The following is an 18,735-nucleotide window of genomic DNA, read 5'->3' on the forward strand; positions in this document are numbered from 1 at the left end:
AGATACAACATACCCAAACTTATGGGACACAATGAAAGCTGTGCTAAGAGGAAAACTCATAGTTCTGAGTGCCTGCAGAAAGAAATAGGAGAGAGCATATGTCAGCAGCTTGACAGCACACCTAAAAGCTCTAGAACAAAAAGAAGCAAATACACCCAGGAGGAATAGAAGACAGGAAATAATCAAACTCTGAGCTGAAATCAGCCAAGTAGAAACAAAAAGGACCATAGAAAGAATCAACAGAACCAAAAGTTGGTTCTTTGAGAAAATCAACAAGATAGATAAACCCTTAGCGAGACTAATGAGAGGACACAGAGAGTGTGTCCAAATTAACAGAATCAGAAATGAAAAGGGAGACATAACTACAGAATCAGAGGAAATTAAAAAAAATCAGATCCTACTACAAAAGCCTATATTCAACAAAACTTGAAAATCTGCAGGAAATGGACAATTTTCTAGACAGATACCAGGTACCGAAGTTAAATCAGGAACAGATAAACCATTTAAACAACCCCATAACTGCTAACGAAATAGAAGCAGTGATTAAAGGTCTCCCAAACAAAAAGAGCCCAGGTCCAGACAGGTTTAGTACAGAATTCTATCAGACCTTCATAGAAGACCTCATACCAATACTATCCAAACTATTCCACAAAATTGAAACAGATGGAGCACTACCGAATTCCTTCAATGAAGCCACAATTACTCTTATACCTAAACCACACAAAGACCCAACAAAGAAAGAAAACTTCAGACCAATTTCCCCTTTGAATATCGATGCAAAAATACTCAATAAAATTCGGGCAAACGGAATCCAAGAGCACATCAAAACAATCATCCACCATGATCAAGTAGGCTTCATCCCAGGCATGCAGGGATGGTTTAATATACGGAAAACCATCAATGTGATCCATTATATAAACAAACTGAAAGAACAAAACCACATGATCATTTCATTAGAGGCTGAGAAAGCATTTGAAAAAATTCAACACCCCTTCATGATAAAAGTCCTGGAAAGAATAGGAATTCAAGGCCCATACCTAAACATAGTAAAAGCCATATACAGCAAACCAGTTGCTAACATTAAGCTAAATGGAGAGAAACTTGAAGCAATCCCACTAAAATCAGGGACTAGACAAGGCTGCCACTCTCTCCCTACTTATTCAATATAGTTCCTGAAGTCCTAGCCAGAGCAATCAGAAAACAAAAGGAGATCATGGGGATACAGATTGGAAAAGAAGAAGTCAAAATATCACTATTTGAAGATGATTTGATAGTATATTTAAGTGATCGCAAAAGTTCCACCAGAGAACTACTAAAGCTGATAAACAACTTCAGCAAAGTGGCTGGGTATAAAATTAACTCAAATAAATCAGTAGCCTTCCTCTACACAAAAGAGACACAAGCCGAGAAAGAAATTAGGGAAATGACACCCTTCATAATAGCCCAAAATAATATAAAGTACCTCAGTGTGACTTTAACCAAGCAAGTAAAAGATCTGTACAATAAGAACTTCAAGCCTCTGAAGAAAGACATTGAAGAAAGGTCTCTCAGAAGACAGAAAGATCTCCCATGCTCTTGGATTGGCAGGATTAACATAGTAAAAATGGCCATCTTACCAAAAGCAATCTACAGATTCAATGCAATCCCCATCAAAATACTAATCCAATTCTTCAAAGAGTTAGATAGAACAATTTGCAAATTCATCTGGAATAAAAAAAACCCAGGATAGCTAAAAACTATCCTCAACAATAAAAGGACTTCAGGGGGAATCACTATCTGTGAACTCAAGCAGTATTACAGAGCAATAGTGATAAAAACTGCATGGTATTGGTACAGAGACAGAGAGATAGACCAATGAAATAGAATTGAAGGCCCAGAAATGAACCCACACACCTATGGTCGCTTGATTTTTGACAAAGGAGCCAAAACCATGGGCACTGGAGAAAATTTCCTGAACAAAACACCAATGGCTTATGCTCTAAGATCAAGAATCGACAAATGGGATCTCATAAAACTGCAAAGCTTCTGTAAGGCAAAGGACACTGTGGTTAGGATAAAACGGCAACCAACAGATTGGGAAAAGATCTTTACTAATCCTACAACAGATAAAGGGCTCATATCTAAAATATACAAAGAACTCAAGAAGTTAGACCACAGGGAGACAAATAACCCTATTAAAAAATGGGGTTCAGAGCTAAACAAACAATTCACAGCTGAGGAATGCCGAATGGCTAAGAAACACCTAAAGAAATGTTCAACATCTTTAGTCATAAGGGAAATGAAAATCAAAACAACCCTGAGATTTCACCTCACACCAGTGACAATGGCTAAGATCAAAAACTCAGGTGACAGCAAATGCTGGTGAGGATGTGGAGAAAGAGGAACACTCCTCCATTGTTGGTGGGATTGCAGACTGGTATAACCATTCTGGAAATCAGTCTGGAGGTTCCTCAGAAAATTGGACATTGAACTGCCTGAGGACCCAGCTATACCTCTCTTGGGCATATACCCAAAAGATGCCCCAACATATAAAAAAGACACGTGCTCCACTATGTTCATAGCAGCCTTATTTATAATAGCCAGAAAATGGAAAGAACCCAGATGCCCTTCAACAGAGGAATGGGTACAGAAAATGTGGTAAATCTACACAATGGAATATTACTCAGCTATCAAAAACAATGACTTTATGAAATTCGTAGGCAAATGGTTGGAACTGGAAAATATCATCCTGAGTGAGGTAACCCAATCACAGAAAAACACACATGGTATGAACACATTGATAAGTGGCTATTAGCCCAAATGCTTGAATTACCCTAGATGCCTAGAACAAATGAAACTCCAGTCGGATGATCAAAATGTGAATGCTTCACTTCTTTAAAAGGGGAACAAGAATACCCTTGGCAGGGAGTAGGGAGGCAAAGATTAAAACAGAGGCAGGAGGAACACCCATTCAGAGCCTGCCCCACATGTGGCCCATACATATACAGCCACCCAATTAGACAAGATGGATGAAGCAAAGAACTGCAGGCTGACAGGAACTGGATGTAGATCTCTCCTGAGAGACACAGCCAGAATCCAGCAAATACATAGGCGAATGCCAGCAGGAAACCACTGAACTGAGAACGAGACCCCCGTTGAAGGAATCAGAAAAAGGACTGGAAGAGCTTGAAGGGGTTTGAGACCCCATATGAGCAACAATGCCAACCAACCAGAGCTTCCAGGGACTAAGCCACTACCCAAAGACTATACATGGACTGACCCTGGACTAACCTCATAGGTAGCAATGAATAGCCTAGTAAGAGCATCAGTGTCTTTGTGTTGTTGTTGTTATTGTAGACCATTAATATTTAGTTTTCCCCTAGATTTCTGGGTTGTCCAGTCTCGGGTTCTTGTTTATACAAGTAGTGCAAGTCCCATATTTCATCTGGTAAAATTAGCCTTGAGTCAAATAAGATATTGGTTGATTACTCCCAAAAGATTTTTGCCACCATCACCATTACCTATCTTGCCGGTAGGACACCACTGTAGATTAAAGGGTTTATGGCTGGGTTGGTGTTTACATTACTTTTTGATAGTGTGTATTATACCTTTCTGTACCAAAATCACTAGAATGTAGTGGTAAAGGCTCTGTAAAGACAACAGCTGAAGTTCACCATGTTCAATGAGTTGTATCGGTGTGGTCTTCAGCAATGTGACCTTGCTGTCAGTTATGAAGAGAAACCTATAGTACTAGCAACAGTCTGGGGTGTTTGTAGATTCCTATGGGATCGTTTTTGGTCAACAACTCAATCAGATGTAACCCAAGGTTAGTACTGGAGGTTTCATTTAGTGACAAGAGATGGCCGGTTGGGACTATGTCTTCACCAACATTTGGCAATTTAGATCACCTTCACATATGCATATATTTTAGCAAGTTTCTAGTGGATTGGGTTTTTATACTACCCATCAAATGACATTTAATTTTAGCTGTCTTCTAATTCTTTCCCTCTTGGCCCTTCTCCTAAGACTTATCCTTTTATTCTAGTCCCAACCCCATCCACTGGACAATAGTATTTCTCTTTCCTAGTGAGATCTATTTTCTCAAGTCCCTTACTGTCTACCTACCATCGTGTAATTCTATAGATTGCAGCTTGATAATCGTTGACTTAACAGCCGATATCCACATGTAAGTGAATAGATAGCATATTTATCTTTCTGGGTTTAGGATACTTCACTCAGGATAGTTTTATTCTAGTTCCATTTCATTTGTTTGCAAATTTCATGATGTCATTTTTTAAATGGCTAATATTTTATTGTATAAATGTAACATGCTATTTTTGTATTCTTCTGTTGAAGAACATGTAGGTTTCCAATTTCTGGCTGCTATGAATACAGTGTTTGGGCAAATGTCTCTGTGGTGGAATGAAGCTTCCTTGGGTAAATATTCAAGAACGGTATAGATAGATCTTGATGTATATCTATTCACATCTTTCTAAGGAACTGCTGCAGTAATTTTCATAGTAGCTGCTTGTATTTTTGCTCCCATCCACAATGTGTAAGTGCTCCTCTTACTCCACACCCTCACCAGCACGAGCTGTCACTTATTTGTTATGCTAATCTCAGCCATTCTAACAGGTGTAAGGTAGAATCTCCGAGTAGATTTGATTTGCATTTCCCTGATGGCTACAAAAGTTGAACATTTCTTTTTTTTTTTTTTTTCCCCCGGAGCTGGGGACCGAACTCAGGGCCTTGCGCTCCCTAGGCAAGCGCTCTACCGCTGAGCTAAATCCTCAACCCCGAGTTGAACATTTCTTTAAGTGCTCCTTAGCTCTTTAAGTTTCCTTTATTGAGAAATCTTTGTTTAGATCTGTACTCCATTTTCAAATTGAGTTGTTTTCTTGATATATACCTTCTTGAGTTCTTTATTTATTTTGTATGTTACCTCTCAATTAGAAGTGGAGTTGGAAAAAAAAAAAAACCTTTAGGTTGCAGCTTTTTCCAAATGACTGTGACCTTTTCCTTATAGAAACTTGTCTGTTTCATGAGGTACCAATTATTAATTATTAATTTTAGTACACTGTCCATGTTCTGTTTAGAATGTCTTTTCCAATGTTAATGAGTTAGTGTATCTGGTTTTATGTTGAGGTCTTTGATCCATTTAGAGTTGACTTGTGACAGGGTGGTGAGGATGGATGTTTGTATTCCTCTAAATGCAGACCAGCACCATTTGTTGAAGATTCTGTCTTTTTTTCAGTGTGTATTTCTAGCTTCTTTGTCAAAAAGCAGGTGTCCATAGTTGTGTGAACTTACTTATGACTGGGTCTTCAATTCTATTCCATTGATTGAATTATCTGTTTTGTGGCAATACCATGCATTATTATTATTATTATTATTATTATTATTATTATTATTATTATTATTTAGCATTGTAATAAACTTGAAATCAGGGATGGTGATACCTCCAGCAATTCTTTTATTACTTAAAATTTTTAGATATTGTGGGTTTTTTGGTGTTGATGTTGTTTCCATATGAAGCTGAAAATTGTCCTTTCAAGATCTGAGAAGAATTGTGGTTGAATTTTGTTGGGGATTGTTTAAATCTGTATATTGCTCTTAGTAGAATGGCCATTTTTACTATGTTAATCCTACCAGTCCATGATCATGGGAGATCTTTTCATCTGTGTTATCTTTAATTTTTTTCTCAATGACTTGAAGTTTTTATTATATGTCATTCCCTTGCTTGATGAGAGATATTCCCAAGATATTTTATATTATTTGAGGCTATGGTGAAAATGTGATCTGATTTCTTTCTCAGATCATTTGTCATTTGTATTTAGGAAGGTTACTGATTTTTGTGAATTAATTTTATATCCATCTATTTTGCTGAAAGGATTTATCAGCTGTAGGAGTTTCCAGGTGAAATGTTTAGGGTCACTTATATATACTATCATATCATATGAAAATAAAGACATTTTTGACTTCTGCAGTAATATTTTAATAGTCCTGGCATGGGGTCCTTCCCACCTTAATGGGTTTTGTTTCTGAGTGACAGACACACAGGCAGTCTTTATATTTTAATATGCCTTAAGCAGCACAAGAGCTGGGCAACTGCCTAATCCCCATGCTTTAGAATCTACCTCCCATTGATAAAACTTATTAATTTCTTTGTTCCATCTTGGCTGCTTTTGACCCAATTGAGCAGCTCCCTCTGGGTCAACGTTTACTTGGTCCCTTTGCACGAAGACTCTGATTCTCCTGCCACTCTTTCTCCTCCTCCTCCTCCTCCTCCTCCTCCTCCTCCTCCTCCTCCTCCTCCTCCTCCTCCTCCTCCTCCTCCTCCTCCTCCAATGTTAATGAGTTAGTGTATCTGGTTTTATGTTGAGGTCTTTGATCCATTTAGAGTTGACATTTAATTTTAGCTGTCTTCTAATTCTTTCCCTCTTGGCCCTTCTCCTAAGACTTATCCTTTTATTCTAGTCCCAACCCCATCCACTGGACAATAGTATTTCTCTTTCCTAGTGAAATAGTATTTTCCTCTTTCCTCCTTTTCCTCCTCCTCCTCCTCCTCCTCCTCCTCCTCCTTTTCCTCCTCCTCCTCCTCCTCCTCCTCCTCCTCCTCCTTTTCCTCCTCCTCCTCCTCCTCCTCCTCCTCCTCCTCCTCCTCCTCCTCCTTTTCCTCCTCCTTCTCTTCCCCTTCCTTGAAGTCCCAAGCATGGGAATACTAAATCCTGCCTCTGACTCTCCTCCTCAGCTATTGTCTGGTGGCATCTTTATTTACCAATCTGGGGGACAGGTTCCCAGAAGCTACATTCATACTCTTGTGCAAAGACTTTTGGGGGAATCCAATTAGCATTATAATACAGGCAGCTACAGACTTCTTCCTTTTAATTTATATCCCTTTGATCTCTTCTTCAGTTGTTTTATTGCCCCAGCTTCAATTATTATGGAGTAGATATGGGCTGCCTTATCTTGTCTTGTTTCTGATTTTAAAGATATTTCCTTGAGTTTCTCTCCATTTAAGTTGGTGTTGGCTAAAGGCTTGCTGTAAATTCTTTACTTTGTTCAAGTATATCCCTTGTATCCCCTAATCTCTTCAGGACTTTTATTATGAAAGGATGTTGAGTTTGGTCAAAGGCCCTTTCTGCATCTAATATGGTGATTCTGCTGTTTTTCTCTTCCAGTCTGTTTATATGATAGATTACACTTATTAATTTATGTATATTGATATTTCACTGCATCTCTGGGATGAAGCCTGCTTCACCATGGTGAATGATCTTTTTGATGTGATCTTGGCTTTGATTTGCAAGTATTTTATTTAGCAATTTTTCATCTATGTTCACAAGGAAAATAAATGTGTAGTTTTCTTTCTTTGTTAGGTCTATATGTGGTTTGGGTATCAGAATACCTGTGGCCTCATAAAAGAAATTAGGCAATGTTCCTTCTGTTTCTATTTTGTGGAATAAGTTAAGGAGTATGGCATTAAGTCTTCTTTGAAAGTGTGGTAAAATTCAGTACTAAAAGTATTTTGCTCTGGGGATTTTTCCTTGGGAAACTTTTACTGTTTGGGTGAAATATTCTGTAAATATATCTTAGGTCAATTTGATTTATAACTTTAATTGGCTCCAGAATTTATCCGTTTAACTTTTGTCTGGATGTCTATTTTGTCTATTGGCAAGAGCAAAGTGTTGAAGTCTCCTACTATCAATATTGCATGTCAATATGTGAGTTAAGCAGTTGAAGTGTTTCTTTTAAAAACTTGGGTACCCTTCTGCTCAGGGCATAGATATTAAGAAGTATCATCTTGATGGTTTGTTGGGTGCCAAATATAAATGTTTCAACTTTTGGGTTTTGGAAATTTTTTTAATTTTATTTTTGTTGGATAATTTATATATTTACATTTCAAATGTTAGCCCCCTTCCCCCTCTGTCATACTCCCTCTCCCTCCCTCTCTTCTATGACTATGATCTCACTCCCTCCTACCCATCCAGTCCCACCTCAATGCCTGGTATTCCCATACATTGGGGAAATAATTCACAGTATCAAGGGCTTTTCCTCCTATTGATGCTGGACAATACCATCCTCTGCTACATATGTGACTGGAGTCAAGAGTACCCCATGTGAACTCTTTGGTTGGTGGTTTATTCCCTGGGAGCTCTGGTGGGGTCTGGTTATTTGATACTGTTGTTCTTCCTATGGTATTGCAAACCTCTTCAGCTCCTTCAGTTTTTTTTCTCTAACTCCTCCACTGGGGTCCCCTTGTTCAGTGAAATGGTTAGCTGCAATCATCCTCATCTGTATCAGTAGAGCTCTGGGAGACCCTCTCACAGGACACCCGTATCTGGCTCCTGTCAGTAAGCACTTCTTGGCATCAGCAATAGTGGCAGCATATGGGATGGATTCCCAGGTAGGACAGGCTCTAGATGACCTTTTTTTTCAGTCCCTGTTTTTCCTCCCATGAGTATTTTGTTCTCCCTTGTAAGAAGGAAAAAAGCATCCACATTTTGATCTTCCTTCTTCTTGAGCTTCATACAATCTGTGAATTTTTTTCTTAGGTATTCCAAAACTTGGGCTAATAACCACTTATCAGTGAGTGCATACCATCTGTGTTATTTTATAACTGGGTTACCACACTGAGAATGATATTTTCTAGGCCCATCCATTTGTCTAAGAATTTCATGTAGTCATTGGTTTGTTTTTTTTTTTGTTGTTTTTTTTTGTTTGTTTGTTTTTTATTAAATTGAGTATTTCTTATATACATTTCGAGTGTTATTCCCTTTCCCGGTTTCCAGGCAAACATCCCCCTCCCCCCTCCCCTTCCTTATGGGTGTTCCCCTCCCCACCCTCCCCCCATTGCCGCCCTCCCCCCAACAGTCTAGTTCACTGGGGGTTCAGTCTTAGCAGGACCCAGGGCTTCCCCTTCCACTGGTGCTCTTACTAGGATATTCATTGCTACCTATGAGGTCAGAGTCCAGGGTCAGTCCATGTATAGTCTTTAGGTAGTGGCTTAGTCCCTGGAAGCTCCAGTTGCTTGGTATTGTTGTACATATGGGGTCTCGAGCCCCTTCAAGCTCTTCCAGTTCTTTCTCTGATTCCTTCAACGGGGGTCCTATTCTCAGTTCAGTGGTTTGCTGCTGGCATTCACCTCTGTATTTGCTGTATTCTGGCTGTGTCTCTCAGGAGAGATCTACATCCGGCTCCTGTCAGTCTGCACTTCTTTGCTTCATCCATCTTGTCTAATTGGGTAGCTGTATATGTATGGGCCACATGTGGGGCAGGCTCTGAATGGGTGTTCCTTCTGTGTCTGTTTTAATCTTTGCCTCTCTATTCCCTGCCAAGGGTATTCTTGTTCCCCTTTTAAAGAAGGAGTGAAGCATTCACATTTTGATCATCCGTCTGGAGTTTCATTTGTTCTAGGCATCTAGGGTAATTCAAGCATTTGGGCTAATAGCCACTTATCAATGAGTGCATACCATGTGTGTCTTTCTGTGATTGGGTTAGCTCACTCAGGATGATATTTTCCAGTTCCAACCATTTGCCTACGAATTTCATAAAGTCATTGTTTTTGATAGCTGAGTAATATTCCATTGTGTAGACGTACCACATTTTCTGTATCCATTCCTCTGTTGAAGGGCATCTGGGTTCTTTCCAGCTTCTGGCTATTATAAATAAGGCTGCCATGAACATAGTGGAGCACGTGTCTTTTTTATATGTTGGGGCATCTTTTGGGTATATGCCCAAGAGAGGTATAGCTGGATCCTCAGGCAGTTCAATGTCCAATTTTCTGAGGAACCTCCAGACTGATTTCCAGAATGGTTGTATCAGTCTGCAACTCCACCAACAATGGAGGAGTGTTCCTCTTTCTCCACATCCTCTCCAGCATCTGCTATCACCTGAGTTTTTGATCTAAGTCATTCTCACTGGTGTGAGGTGAAATCTCAGGGTTGTTTTGATTTGCATTTCCCTTATGACTAAAGATGTTGAACATTTCTTTAGGTGTTTCTCGGCCATTCGGCATTCCTCAGCTGTGAATTGTTTGTTTAGCTCTGAACCCCATTTTTTAATAGGGTTATTTGTCTCCCTGCGGTCTAACTTCTTGACTTCTTTGTATATTTTGGATATAAGGCCTCTATCTGTTGTAGGGTTGGTAAAGATCTTTTCCCAATCTGTTGGTTGCCATTTTGTCCTAACCAGTGTCCTTTGCCTTACAGAAGCTTTGCAGTTTTATGAGATCTCGTTTGTCGATTCTTGATCGAAGAGCAAAAGCCATTGGTGTTTTGTTCAGGAAATTTTTTCCAGTGCCCATGTGTTCCAGATGCTTCCCTAGTTTTTCTTCTATTAGTTTGAGTGTATCTGGTTTGATGTGGAGGTCCTTGATCCACTTGGACTTAAGCTTTGTACAGGGTGATAAGCATGGATCGATCTGCATTCTTCTACATGTTGGTAGTCATTGTTTTTAATAGCTAAGTAGTACTCCACTGTGTAAATATACCACATTTTCTGTTATCAATTTTTCTGTTGAAAGAAATCCAGATTCTTTCAGGCTTCTGGCTATTATAAATAAGGCTGCTATGAACATAGTGAAGTATGTGTCCTTGTTTTATGTTGGAGTATCTTTTGGGTATATGACCAGGAGTTGTATAGCTGGGTTCTTACGTAGTAATATGTCAAATTTTCTGAGGAACGGCCAGACTGATTTCCAGCATGGTTGTACCGGCTTGCAATCACACCAAAAATGGAGGAGTGTTTCTTTTTCTCCACATCCTTGCCAGCATCTACTGTCACCTGAGTTTTAAATTTTAGCCATTCTGACTGGTGTGAGGTGGTAGTTCAGGATTGCTTTAATTGTCATTTCCCTGGTGACTAAGGATGTTCAACATTTCTTTAGGTACTTCTCAGCTGTTCAGTATTCCTCAGTTGAGAATTCTTTGCTTAATTCTGTATCCCATTTTTAAGAGGGTTATTTGATTCGCTGGAGTTTAACTTCTTGAGTTCTTTGTATATAGTAGATACTAGACCTCTATCAGATGTAGGATTGGTGAAGTCCTTTTCCCAATCTGTTGGTTTCTATTTTGTCCTTTTAACAGTGTCCTAGCCTTACAGAGAGTTTGCAATTTTATGAGGCCCTATCTGTCGATTCTTCATCTTAGAGCATAAGCCATTGGTGTTCTGTTCAGGAAAATTTCCCCTGTGCCTATGAATTCAACCCTCTTCCCCACTTTCTCTTCTATTAGTTTCAGTGTATCTGGTTTTATGTGAGGGTCTTTGATCTACTTGGACTTGAGCTTTGTACAAGGAGATAAGAATGGGTCAATTTGCATTCTTCTACATGCTGACCTCCAGTTGAACAAGCACCATTTGTTGAAAATGCTGTCTTTTTTCCTTTGGATAGTTTTAGCTCCTTTGCAGAAGACAAAGTCACCATATGTGTTTGGGTTCATTTCTGGGTCTTCAGTTCTATTCCATTGGTCTACCTTCCAATCTTTGTATCAATTCCATGTAGTTTTTACTACTACTGCTCTGTAATACAGCTTGAGGTCAGGAATGGTGATTCCCCCAGAAGTTCTTTTATTTCTAAGAATAGTTTTCGCTATTCTGTTTTTTTCCTCTTTCCAAATGAATTTGCAAATTGTTCTTTCTAACTCTATGAAGAATTAAGTGGGAATTTTGATGCAGATTGTATTATATCTGTCTATTGCTTTCAGCAAGATGGCCATTTTTACTATATTAATCTTGCCAATCCATGAGCAGGGGAGATCATTCCATCTTCTGAGATCTTCAATTTCTTTCTTCAGAAACTTGAAGTTCTTGTCATACAGATCTTTCACTTGCTTGGTTAGAGTCACACCAAGGTATTTTATATTATTTGTAACTATTGTGAAGGGTGTCATTTCCCTAATTTCTTTCTCAGCCTATTCATACTTTGAGTAGAGGAAGGTCATTGATTTGTTTCTGTTAATTGTATGTCCAGCCATTTTGCTAAAGTTGTTTTTCAGGTTTAGGAGTTCTCTGGTGGAATTTTTGGGCTCACTTAAATATACTTTCATATCACCTTCAAATAGTGACGTTTTGACTTCTTCCTTTCCAATTTGTATACTGTTGACCTCTTTTTGTTGTCTAATTGTTCTGCCTATGACTTCAAGGACAATATATAATAGGTATGGAGAGAGTAGGTAACCTTGTCTAGTCCCTGAATTGCTTCAAGTTTCTCTCCATTTATTTTGACATTGGCTATTTGTTTGCTGTATATTGCTTTTATTGTGTTAGTTAAGGACCTTGAATTCCTGATCTTTCCAAGACTTTTATCATGAAGGGGTGTTGAATTTTGCTAAATGCTTTCTAAGCATGTAATGAAATAATCATGTGGTTTTATTCTTTGAGTTTGTTTATATAGTGGACTACATTGATGGATTTCTGAATATTCAACCATCCTTGCATCTGTGGGATGAAGCCTACTTGACCATAGTGAATGATCATTTTGATGTGTTCTTGATTTTGGTTTGTGAGTATTTTATTGAGTATTTTTGCACCAATATTCATGAGGAAATTTGGTCTGAAGTTCTCTTCTTTGTAGGGTCTTTTTGTTGTTTAGGTATAAGCATAATTTTGGCTTCCTATTTCTATTTTTGTGGAATAGTTTAAGGAGAATTGGTATTAGGTCTTCCTTGAGGTTCTGATAGAATTCTGCACTAAACCCATCCGGTCCTGGGCTTTTTTTGCGAGATTTTAATAACTGTTTCTATTTCTTTAGGGGTTATCAGACTGTTTAGATGGTTTATCTGATCCTGATTTAACTTTGATAACTGGTATCTATCTTGAAAATTGTTCATTTTCTTCAGATTTTCAAGTTTTGGTGAGTATCTGCTTTTGCAGTAGGATCTGACTTTTTTTTAATTTCCTCCATTTCTTATGTTATATCTCCCTTTTCATTTCTGATTTTGTTAATTTGGACACAGTCCAAATTTGTGCAGTCAAGCTGTTAGTGTATGCTCTCTCCAGTTTCTTTTTGGAGGCACTCAGTTTTCTTTTAGCACTGCTTTCATTGTATCCCATAATTTTTTGTATATTGTGCTTTTATTTCATTAATTTCTAAAAAGTCTTTAATTTCTTTATTTCTTCCTTGACCAAGTTGGCATTGAGTAAAGTGTTGTTCTGGTTCTGTGTGTATGTGAGCTTTCTGTTGTTTTTGTTGTTATTGAAGACCAGCCTTACTCCATGGTGATCTGATAAGATGCATGGAATTATTGCAATTTCCTTATATCTATTGAGGCCTGTTTTGTGACCAATTATATGGTCAATTTTGTAGAAGGTATCATGAGGTGCTGAGAAGAAGGTATATTCTTTTGTTTTATGATGAAACATTCTATAGATGAACCTAATCCATTTGGTTCATAACTTCCGTTAGTTTTACTTTGTCTCTGTTTCCATTATCTGTCCTTTGATGAGAGTAGGGTGTTGAAGTCTCCTATTATTATTGTGTGTGGTGCAATGTATGCTTTGAGTTTTAGTAAAGTTTCTTTTATGAATGTGAGTACTCTTGCATTTGGAGCATAAATATTCAGAATTAGATTTCATCTTGGTAGATTTTTTTCTTTGATGAGTATGAACTGTCCTTCCTTATCTTTTTGATAACTTTTGGTGGAAATTCGATTTTATTTGGTATTAGAATGACTACTCCGGCTTCTTTCTTGGAACCATTTGCTTGGAAAAAAATTTCCCAGCCTTTTACTCTTAGGTATTGTCTGTCTTTGTCACTGAGGTGTAGGTCCTGTTTTTGAAAGAGAAATATTCATCTCTATCCCCATCTAGCTCATAAATAAGAGAAACTGTGACTACTAGATTTACTTAGTCAGCTTTAGCACAATTACTACAGGGAATTGCCCCTCTTTTCTATCACTGTAATGGTTACTTCCCAGCTGAGCTCCCCAAGTACTTACTGTTTGAGTCTCACTCCAGTTATTTATGCTCCATTAATCTGTCCTGGTGTTTGTGTGTGGGGGGGAGTATTTATATACACACGTTCTTTTGACTTTGCTGATCTGTAATTATTTATTTCCCATGTTTCCTTGGAAGTAGTTAACCCCTTTAGGTTGGACTTTACTTTCTAACATCTGCTGTGCTACTAGTTTTAATATATAGATTAATATATCTATATTTTATATATCTATAATATATAGATATTGCTTATTTTTTTTATTGTGGAATGCTTTATTTCTCCATCTATGGTGATTAAAAGTTTTGCTATATATAGTAGTCTGAGCTAGCTTTTGAGGTCTCTTAGAGTCTGAATCACATCTGTCTATGCCTGGCAATCCCAGCTTGGCCATGTAACAGACAATATGACATGGTTTCCTGCCCCTGAAACAGAGACATTGGGGCATGGGCCTCCAAAAGTGTTGATGGCTACTGTGGGCAAAAGGCTCTTTTGTATAATAGTGTACATATTTTCATGTACCTTTTTCACAGAATATCCTCTCTGCCAAGGTTAATATCTCCATGATAATCAAAGACCTCATGAGTCCAAGAGGTGAGAGTGTATCTATGTCTCAGCAAAATGATAGAGTACTGTGATTGTCAGGACAGCCCATAAGGCTGTGGGAATGAATGCTGAAAACATGAGTTCAAAATGGATAATTTCTCAATTATGTAAAATATAATGATGAAATATGAGTTGTTTATGGAGATTCACAAATCTAAAGGAACAGTGGCAGCTGAACTATGACTATCTTCTCAGAAAGATACTAAAGAAGGAGATAAAGAGATTAGAAAGTGGTGATCACAGGGCAAGATTCAACCCAGCTTTTTTTGTTGTTTATTGTGCTGCTGCTTATTCTTACAAAGGCAGATAGATTCCTGAGTTTAAGGTTAGCTTGAGGTAGAGGCAGTTTTGGTCCAGGCTCAGTAAAGGTAGGAATGGTAATTTCAGGACAGGCCCACCCAGCTATTTTATTGTCTGCGCATGTGGTGGTTGCTGTTATTTTCTTTCTTTCTTTCTTTCTTTCTTTCTTTCTTTCTCCCTTTCTTTCTTTCTTTCCTTCTCCCTTTCTTTCTTTCTCTCTTCCTTTCTTTCTTCCTTTCTTCTTTCTTTCTTTCTGCGAGGGTTTTTTTAATTATTATTCTTTCCATTTTGATTAAATTGGGTATTTCTTATTTACCTTTCAAATATTATTCCCTTTCCTGGTTTCCTGTCTATCAGCCCCCTAACCTCTCCCCATCCCCTTCTATATGGTTGTTCCCTTCCCCATCCACCCCCCATTACCACTTCCACAGGTGCCCCAACAAGGCTATTCACTGATACTTATGAAGTTGGAGCCCAGGGTCTGTCCATGTATAGACTGGGTAGTGGTTTAGTCCCTGGAAGCTCTGGTTGGTTGGCATTGTTGTTCTTCTGGGGTTACGAGCCCCTTCAGCTCCTTCAGTCTTTTATCTAATTCTTCCAATGGGTTCCCATTCTCAGTTCAGTGGTTTGCTGCTGGCATTTGCCTCTGTATTTGACATGTTCTGGCTGTGTCTCTCAGGAGAGATCTATATCCGGTTCCTGTCAGCATGCACTTCTTAACTTCATCCATCTTATCTAGTTTTGGTGGCTGTATACATATGGGTAACATATGGGGCAGGCTCTGAAGGGCTGTTTCTGCAGTCTCTACTCCACACTTTGTCTCCCTATCCCCTCCTATGGATATGTTTGTTCCCCTTTTATATATTTGGTTGTGAGCCGCTAATAGCCTTAAACGGCTGAGCCATCTCTCCAGCACTTGCTCCCCTTTTAAAGAAGGAGTGAAACATCCACATTTTTGTCATCCTACTTGAGTTTCATGTGGTTTTGCATCATGGGTAATTCGAGCATTTGGGCTAATATCCACTTATCAGTAAGTGCATACCATGTGTGCTTTCCTGTGATTGGTTAACCTCGCTCACGATATTTTCTAGTTCATTCCACTTGCCTATGAATTTCAAGAAGTCATTGTTTTTGATAGCTGAATAGTACTCCATTGTGTAGATGTACCACATTTTCTGTACCCATTCCTCTGTTGAAGGGCATCTGGGTTCTTTCCAGCTTCTGGCTATTAAAATAAAGCTGCTATGAACATAGTGGAGCATATGTCTTTGTTGTATGTTGGAGCATCTTTTGGGTATATGCCCAAGAGATGTATAGCTGGGTCCTCAGATAGTTCAATGTCCAATTTTCTGAGGATCCTCCAGACTGATTTCCAGAATGGTTGTACCAGTCTGCAATCCCACCAACAATGGGGGAGTGTTCCTCTTTCTCCACATCCTTGCCAGCATCTGCTGTCAACTGAGTTTTTGATCTTAGCCATTCTCACTGGTGTGAGGTTGAATCTCAAGGTTGTTTTGATTTGCATTTCCCTTATGACTAAAGATGTTGAACATTTCTTTAGGTGTTTCTCAGCCATTCAGCATTCCTCAGCAGTCAATTCTTTGTTTAGCTCTTAACCCCATTTTTAATAGGGTTATTTGTCTCCCTGCAGTCTAATTTCTTGAGTTCTTTCTATATTTTAGATATAAGCCCTCTATCAGTTGTAGGATTGGTAAAGATCTTTTCCCAATCTGTTGGTTGATTGTCCTAACAACAGTGTCCTTTGCCTTACAGAAGCTTTGCAGCTTTATGAGATCCCATTTGTCGATTCTTGATCTTAGAGCATAAGCCATTGGTGTTCTGATCAAGAAATTTTCTCCAGTGTCCATGTGTTGGAGATGTTCCCCCACATTTTCTTCTATTAGTTTTAGTGTATCTGGTTTTATATGGAGTTCCTCGACCCACTTGGACTTCAGCTTTGTACAGGGCAATAAGAATGGATCAACTTGCATTCTTCTACATGCTGACCTGCAGTTGAACCAGCAGCACTTGTAAAAATTCTATCTTTTTTTTAATTGGATGGTTTAGGCTCCTTTTTCAAAAAATCAAGTGACCATAGGTGTGTGGGTTCATTTCTGGGTCTTTAGTTCTATTCCACTGGTCTATCTGCCTGTCTATGTACCAATACCACAGTGTTTTGTTTTGTTTTGTTTTATCACTAATGCTCTGTAATACTGCTTGAGGTCAGGGATGGTGATTCCCCCAAAAGTCCTTTTATTATTGAGGATAGTTTTAGCTATCCTGGGTTTTTTGTTATTCCAAATGAATTTGCAAATTGTTTTGTCTAACTCTGAAGAATTGGATTGGTATTTTGATGGGGATTGCATTGAATCTGTAGATTGCTTTTGGTTAAAATGGCCATTTTTACTGTATTAATCCTGCCAATCCATGAGCATGGGAGATCTTTCCATCTTCTGAAATCTTCAATTTCTTTCTTCAGAGACTTGAAGTTCTTATCATACAGATCTTTCACACTGAGGTATTTTATAATTTTTTATGTTATTTGGGACTATTATGAAGGGTGTCATTCCCCTAATTCCTTTCTCAGCCTGTTTTGTTTTGTGTAGAGGAAGGCTACTGATTTGTTTGAGTTAATTTTATACCCAACCACTTTGCTGAAGTTGTTTATCAGGCTTAGTAGTTCTCTGGTGGAACTTTTGGGGTCACTTAAGTATACTATCATATCATCTACAGATAGTGATATTTTGATTTCTTCCTTTCTAATTTGTATCCCTTTGACCTCCTTTTGTTGTCTGATTGCCCTGGCTAGGACTTCGAGAACCATATTGAATAAGTAGGGAGAGAGTGGGCAGCCTTGTCTAGTCCATGATTTTAGTGGGATTGCTTCAAGTTTCTCTTCATTTAGTTTAATGTTAGCTACTGGATTGCTGTATATGGCTTTTATTATGTTTAGGTATGGGCCTTGAATTCCTGTTCTATGTAGTCTGTTGCCCTAGAGTCCCAAACCTGCTATGGCAGCCTTCCGAATGAAGGAATTACTGGTATGTACCACCAGCAAATTCAGAAAACTGAGGTCAAATGGCTCTTTTTCTTTCCTATCCCTGGGCCATCCTTTAAGAGAAGCTGGATTCATTGGGACTTCCTCTAAGTTTCCTTAGGGGATGGGGAGTATCATATTTGTTGGATATGCCTCTAAATCATAGTGGAGATAGAGAAATGTGACTATGTGTCCAGTTGGACACATTATTTTCAAGGATATCTTTGGTAGGCCATTTACTGACAAAAGCTCTGGCTACTTTCCAGTGGGGATTTCTCCCCATATCACACATCCCAGCACTTAAATTGCCCCCCTATATACCAAGTAATGTTTTCCATGTATTTCACCTAGAAACTCAAATCTACTTTAGAAAGGACAATATCAGTAGTCCATGTCAGGACTAGAGCCTGGACCACAGGAGCCAGTTGCCTATCAACCTTCAAATCCTGGTGACTACAACCTGGGTAGGTTTTTGGCCTGAACTCATTGTTCCTTCTCCAGGGTCTAATTAAATACAATCAGGTAGTAGTATGAGAAAAATAAGGTAAAAGCCCAAATTCCCGACCAGGCAATCCAGCTAGAGGAAGAGGATCCAACAGCAGGCAATGACAGCTCCCAGCTCCAATTGTCAGGGGACCCACATGAAGACCAAGCTGTTTAACTGCTACAAATGTATATTGGGCCTAGGTCTAGCCTCTGCTGGGGCTTCCCCTTCTCTGACAAAAAAGGTGGGGAGGAGGTAATGGGGATAAGGACTTGTAAGGGAGGACCTAGAAGGAAAGGATGAACAGGCTGCAATCAGGATGTAAAGTTGATTGATTGATTAATTAATGAAGAAAAAGCTGAAGCAACCTATATCATTTTCCAAAATAGTTTTCTGTAA

This window comes from Rattus norvegicus, chromosome 3 (assembly GCF_021556685.1).
Source record: "Rattus norvegicus strain SHRSP/BbbUtx chromosome 3, alternate assembly SHRSP_T2T, whole genome shotgun sequence".
NCBI classification, from domain to species: Eukaryota; Metazoa; Chordata; class Mammalia; order Rodentia; family Muridae; genus Rattus; species Rattus norvegicus.